Consider the following 7,278-nt stretch of genomic DNA (forward strand, 5'->3'; position numbering starts at 1 on the left):
TCTGGCCGCAGGAGGCTACTAGCTCAGCTCCACCTGAACCTGCATCTTCCGAACTGCTGCCAAGTGACACTGTTCTGCCTAATAACAGTCTAGACATTTCCCTCACTGTTTCTGATGCTGGTCTGCATGTGGACATGATCACCCATGGCAACTTTACTCCTGCTATGCTGTTAAGAGATTGCATTCCAATGACTAGGCTTAACTCTTACCTTGCTGCAGCTGTTAGACCTATAATTGCATCCTTTGGCCCCTGGAATGGTCACTATGGTTTCAGACAAAGTTCTGTGACTTTTAATGTTTCTGTTGCAGAAAATGCAGGCACTCTGAGTATTACCTCTACTTCTACAGTCCCCACACAGTTTGGCACATCTTCTGTGAATATTGAAGCAATTGCCGAGGCCTCTAATTGGGAGTTAAATGAGTCTCTGGAGATGTATATCAGTGATGGGACTGTTGGATAGCTGAACAATCCACATGATATCTCTGACGTCCTTGTCACCACGGTTCAGGATCAGCAGGAGGTTTCTGTTGTCAGTGATGAAACTTGTTGGGGATATTACCACCGGGCGTAAACCGTCCAGGAGAGGCCGGGTTAACCCCATAAGTAGTTCATCTGTATCTGAAGTCCATGAAGACAGACGGTGACGTTTCATGAAGGCCCAGGGCCCAAATTCGGTTTAAGGCCTGTCGACATAAACCGGCATCGATATGTAAACTTGTGTTGTAAGATAGAAGTAGCAGAGACCGAGCTGTACACGATTATGAGCCGGCCTCGGGATTCTGTAAACCGGCGGGCGTCAACCCATGTATATAAGGGGACGACCCGGCGGCGGTTCAGGGACGAGAGACAACAACTCAAGACTCAGGCAAAGCGTATTCGCTCCTTGGTCATCGAAATCCCAATCAATTCCATTACAACTAGACGTTGGCTTTTACCTTCATCGTAAGGGGCTGAACTAGTATAAAACTCTCTTGCATCCCTTGTCTTCTTTAACCCCTTTAAGCTAACCCGTAGCGATGGCTCCATGACTAAGCCCTTTCTCTAGGACATCTGCCATGAAAAAACCACGACAGTTGGCGCCCACTGTGGGGCTATCGCACGATGGTTTCAAGTTCTTGGAGGGCAACTTCGAAGGACTCAAGGGTTACGCTGTGGGCCGGATGACCAAGAGTCATCGCGGCAAGCTCTACATCAACGATGCAGGCTGGGGCCCCGAGGCCGGCTCAATCGAGTACGGGTACCGGGTCCCCTTTGGTGGCATACACGTTTTCATTGGCAAGATCGGCGAACCGGGCCCTGAGCCGGACATCTGCACCGACCTCGTCGAAACGACTCAGCGTGTGAGATCTGCCCGGGTCAAGCCTGTCATGAAGCGTGCCTTCGTGGGAGTTATCCATGGAGGGAAATCTGAGGATAGATCGGAATCTGGTGGTGAGACCGTCGTTTATTCCGGCGACGAGTCATCGACCGGAGAAACCCAGTCATTATATCAGTTACAAGATGGCCGGATTGGGGGCTGTTCCGATGGCGACAGTATTCCGGACCCCTTTGATCTGCCAAACCGGGTCGCGATCTTCATGGCCGACACGCAACCGGCGCTCCACTCTTCGACCGCAGCGGCGATGATTTCCGGATCGGCAGCAGTGGCAGCGGCCGGGGCAGGAGGCCCTGTGCGACCGCCAGCTCAGGTTCTATCTGATTTGTTTGACGCGTTGGCAACGCTGATGGCGGAGGTTAACCCGGCGGATCAGGATGCACACAATGCGGAAATCACGAAAGTGAAAGATCAGATCACCCAGGCCAAAGCCGACTTAGCAGCTGAGGATACCAGGATAGCCGCGAAGCGGGCCGCTTTGGATGCACAAGCTTATCGGATTATGCTGGATCAGAGTGCATCGAACGAAGTCCTGAAGAGGAGGCACCGATCTCGCCTGCCGCCGGTTTATGACGCTAGAAATCTCTTTAACACCCCAGGAGCAGGGACCAGTAATCCACCGGTGGTAAACCAGGCGGAGGCACCTGGAGCAGGGGCGCCGGTTCAACCACGTTTGGCGGATCCACCTCGTCAGAACAACATTGTAACACAGCATGTCCCCACGCCGCCGGGTCATTACACTAACCCGATGGACAACATTGTCGCTGCCGCTTCACGGCTGGCGGCCATCCCGATCGAAGGCGATTCTCCAGCGGCGGTCGAGACACGTCTGGTTAAGGAGCTTCTTCAGACAGCCTTGGTTCAACAGGAGGCTTATTCATATAGTCGCGATCGGATTCATTCCACTCCCCATCCAAGCCGAAGTTACAGCAGGCGTATGGCTGAACCGGCAGTGTCAAGCAATGCGCGGAACCGTGATCCGCCCCGTGGCAATAACCCGGCGGGTGGTGCTGGTGATGCTCAGGAGGTGGTGGACCGGGCTCGGGCACGCAGAGAGGCCGAGTTAGCGGCGCAGCATGAAGCCCGTCAGCTTACTCCGGTTCGTCCAACCACATCGGTGGAACCAGGAGTTACCTCTAGTTCTTTGGGAGTGCCATGCCTTGTCCCAGCGTTGCGCAATGTGCACCTGCCCAAGGATTTTAAGGCCCCGCGCAAGGTGCCGAAGTACACCGCCGATTTATCCCCTGAAACATGGGTTGAAAGCTATGAGATGGCCATGGAGATGTTGGATGTGGATAATGCGGCATGTGCGAAATACTTCACCATGATGCTAGAAGGGACAGCCCGCACTTGGTTAAAGAGCTTACCGGCTAATTCTATCAGGTCATGGGCCGAGTTGAGAGCCCAGTTTATTCAGAATTTCAAGGATACATGCAAGCAGCCCATGTCAATTGTGGACTTAGCTGCCTGTGTCCAGGAGGAAGGAGAGTCAACAACCCATTGGGTGCGCCGGGTTTCGGAGATTTTGCATTCATTAGATCGCATCAACGCTGACACCGCAGTTTTAACATTGGAAGGCAATTGCCGGTTTGAACCCCTGAAGTTGAAGTTGGGACGGCTCAAACGTCATTGTAATGACATGGGAACCCTCATGGCTGCACTGGTGAAGTATGCTGACTCTGATAGTACCAAGGATCCCGAGTCTGACGATGATAAGACAGGGAAGGGAAAGAAGTGCGGCAACGCCAAGGGGCAGCACCACAACCCGGCGGGTCATGGAAACGGCGGCAAGCGTAAGGCGGACCACGGTTTAGACTTTGTGGCTAAAACTAATACACATGACAAGGGCCAGCGGCGTAAGGGTAAACCGCCCCAGCGCGGTGGAAGGCCAAGTCCTAATCCGGACCGTTTGTCTTATCTGTTGAACCAGCCCTGTCCAAAGCATGGGACGAAGGAGGACCCATCCACGCACCTCTGGAAAGATTGTTACATCATGCAAGAGTTCAAAAATTCTGATTCTTTCCGGTATGATCATGGACTAGGAGGCGGTTCGGGCCCCGGGTCTCATGGGCCGGGTTATGGTGGAGGAAATTCCGGTTCAGGCTTCCACGGTAATCAGGGTGGGCATCACAATCAAAGTAATCAGGGTAATCAAGGTGGCTATAATCATCAGGGCAATCAGCAGCAGCAGCAGTCGGGTTACTAGAGCAACCCAAAGTAGTTGAATAGCGGACAGTATCATGTCTTCACCACTAGCTTGGACAAGCGCGATCAGAAGCTTCATAAAAGGGTGGTGAATGCCGTTGAACCGGCGGTGCCCCGTTATTTGCGTTGGTCCGAGCAGCCGATTGTGTGGAGTAGAGAAGATCATCCACCCCGGGTTGACAATCCGGGTCATCTGGCTCTGGTGGTGGCACCTCAGGTGGGAGGTTATAAGTTCACTAAGGTACTCATGGATGGAGGGAGTAGTATCAATATCCTTTATTATGAAACTTTCCGTCGCATGGGGTTAACAGATAAAAATCTTAAACCGTCCAATACGGTGTTCCATGGTGTAGTGCTTGGTAAGTCGGCATATCCTGTTGGTAAGATAGCTCTGGAGGTGGCTTTTGGAGATGAGCATGACTCGAGATCAGAAACCTTGACCTTTGAGGTGGTGAAAATTAGCAGCCCGTATCATGCCCTATTTGGATGGCCAGCTTAAGCTAAGTTTATGGCACGGCCTTGTTATGTCTATCTGTAGCTCAAGATGCCGGGTCACAAGGGAACTATAACCGTGCATGGGAGCCGCAAGATTTCTCTGGAGTGTGAAGAAGGTGATGCGGCTTATGCTGAGTCGGTTTGTGCAACAGAAGAGTTGAAGTTTTACAAGGACAATGTTGATCCGGCAGATATGACTTCGTTGAAGAAACCAACTACAGAGCATGATCCGGCCCTGAAGTTTAAATCGGCTGATGAGACTAAGCTTGTTGACTTCGTGCCTGGCGATTCGTCCAAGCAGTTTAGCATCAACGCTAACTTGGATCCAAAATAGGAAAGCACGCTCATCGAGTTCATCCGTGAGAATCGGGACATCTTTGCATGGAAGCCTTCCGACATGCCAGGTGTACCGAGAGAACTCGCTGAGCACACTCTCAATGTTGATCCCAAGTATAAACCGGTCAAGCAGTTTCTCCGCCGGTTCAATGAAGAAAGACGCAAAGCTATTGGAGAAGAAGTAGCCAGGCTCTTGGCGGCTGGATTTATCGTTGAAGTATTCCATCTTGAGTGGTTGGCTAATCCGGTGCTGGTCCTTAAGAAGAATGGCACTTGGCGTATGTGTGTGGACTACACAGATCTCAACAAAGCTTGTCCAGCAGATCCTTTTGCCCTTCCCCGTATTGATCAAATTATTGATGCTACGGCGGGTTGCGAGCGTTTAAGCTTTTTGGATGCATACTCTGGTTATCATCAGATCAAAATGGCAGTTAAGGACCAGGAGAAGACAACCTTCATAACTCCCTTTGGAGCCTTCTGCTATGTGTCCATGCCCTTTGGGCTCAAGAGTGCCCAGGCGACTTATCAACGGTGTGTGCAGAATTGTCTGCATAAACAGATCGGCCACAATGTTCACGCCTATGTGGATGATATTGTGGTAAAATCAAGGAAGAAGGAGACATTGATTGATGACTTGAAGGAAACTTTTGATAACTTAAGGGTTTATAAAATGATGCTTAATCCGGCCAAGTGTGTCTTTGGTGTACCTGCAGGCAAGCTCCTTGGTTTTTTGGTGTCTAACAGGGGCATTGAAGCTAATCCGGAAAAGATCAAGGCCATCACCTCCTTGGCTAAACCGAAATGTATCAATGATGTTCAACGCCTGGCAGGCCGGATTGCCGCGTTGAGCCGGTTTGTCAGTCGCCTTGGCGAGAAGGCCATCCCTTTATATCAGATGCTAAAGAAAACGGATAACTTCGTCTGGAGTGACGTCGCTAATGAAGCATTTGAGGACTTAAAGCGGAAGCTGGCTAATCCGCCGATTCTCGCTGCTCCAGTGGACAAAGAACCATTGTTGCTATATGTGGCAGCTAATGCTCGGGCTGTTAGTGTGGCTATTGTGGTGGAGCGCAAGGAGGCAGGAAAGGAATATCCGGTTCAGCGGCCGGTTTACTATATCAGTGAGGTACTTATTGAGTCCAAGCAGAGGTACCCGCATTGGCAAAAATTGGTGTATGGGGTTTTCATGGCAAGCCGGAAGCTTAAGCAGTATTTCCAAGGTCATCCCATCATGGTGGTCAGCTCTGCTCCTTTGGGGGATATAATCCAGAACAGGGAAGCAACTGGTCGGATTGCTAAGTGGGCTATCAAGCTCGGGCCTCACAGGTTGAAATACATACCCCGAACGGCGATCAAATCTCAGGCACTTGTGGATTTCATCAATGATTGGACAGAATTACAAGCGCCAGAGGAGAAGCCGGATCACACTTATTGGACTATTCATTTTGATGGGTCCAGGCAATTGGAGGGCTCGGGGGCCGGAGTTGTATTAACTTCCCCACGAGGTGATAAGTTTTGTTATGTTCTCCGTTTAATGTTCCCTTGCACTAACAATGCAGCTGAATATGAGGCTTTACTCCATGGTCTTCGGATGGCTAAGGAGATGAACCTAAGCCGAGTTAAGTGCTTTGATGACTCGGATCTGGTGGCTCAACAAGTGTCCGGCACTTGGGATTCCAAGGACCCACTAATGGCAGCATATCGTCGTGAGGTGGATATTGTCGCAGGTCACTTTAAAGGTTATCAGGTGGATCATGTGGACCGGCGGAAGAATGAAGCGGCGGACGCTTTAAGCCGCCTGGGTTCCCAACGTAAACCGGTTCCATCTAATGTCTTCCTGGATGTTTTGCATAATCCGTCCGTCAAGCTCCCTAGTGAAGAGGATTTGGCTGTTCCTGATCCGGAGGCTCAGTTGGTGGCGGCTCTTCATGTTATCCCGGATTGGACGGTTCCATATCTGGCGTATACAAACCGGGGCGAGTTACCAGAGGATGAAACTTTGGCGAGGTAGATAACCCGATGGTCCAAGTCAATGACTATTATCAATGGAGAGCTACATCATTGCAGTGTGACAGGGGCGTTTCAACGCTGTGTATCTCCTGAGGAGGGCCGTGAAATTTTGCGTGAGATCCACGAAGGAGATTGTGGTCACCACGCCGGTTCAAAATCTTTGGTGGCCAAGGCGTTTCATCACGGTTTCTATTGGTTGACAGCTCATGCTGATGCCGAGGACTTGGTCAAAAGATGTGATGGCTGTCAGAAATTCTCAAGGCGCGCTCATGTACCAGCTCAAGAATTGAGGATGATTCCAATCACCTGGCTGTTTGCAACTTGGGGGCTGGATATGGTTGGGCCTTTCAAGAGGTCCAAGGACAAGAAGACCCACCTTTTGGTGGCGTTTGATAAGTTTACGAAGTGGGTGGAGGCAGAGCCAGTTAGTAAGTGTGACGCAGCCACGGCGGTTCAATTCATCAAAAAGGTGATCTTCCGGTTTGGTTTTCCACACATCATTATAACAGACAATGGTACCAATCTGTCAAAGGGTGCCATGAAGGAGTTCTGTCAACATGAGCACATCCGGCTTGACGTGTCATCAGTGGTTCACCACCAGTCCAATGGTCAAGCGGAGAGGGCCAATCAAGAGATCTTGAGAGGTATCAAACCCCGACTTATGTTTCCTTTGCAACGGACACCGGGTTGTTGGGTTGAGGAGTTACCTTCTGTGTTGTGGAGCATCAATACCACACCCAACAGGTCGACATGGTACACACCATTCTTCATGGTTTATGGAGCGGAAGCAGTTCTTCCTAGTGACATCCATCATGACTCGCCTCGTGTAGAGGCATATGTTGAAGCTGACAACGAG

Source organism: Aegilops tauschii, chromosome 6 (assembly GCF_002575655.3).
Source record: "Aegilops tauschii subsp. strangulata cultivar AL8/78 chromosome 6, Aet v6.0, whole genome shotgun sequence".
Classification (NCBI taxonomy): Eukaryota; Viridiplantae; Streptophyta; class Magnoliopsida; order Poales; family Poaceae; genus Aegilops; species Aegilops tauschii.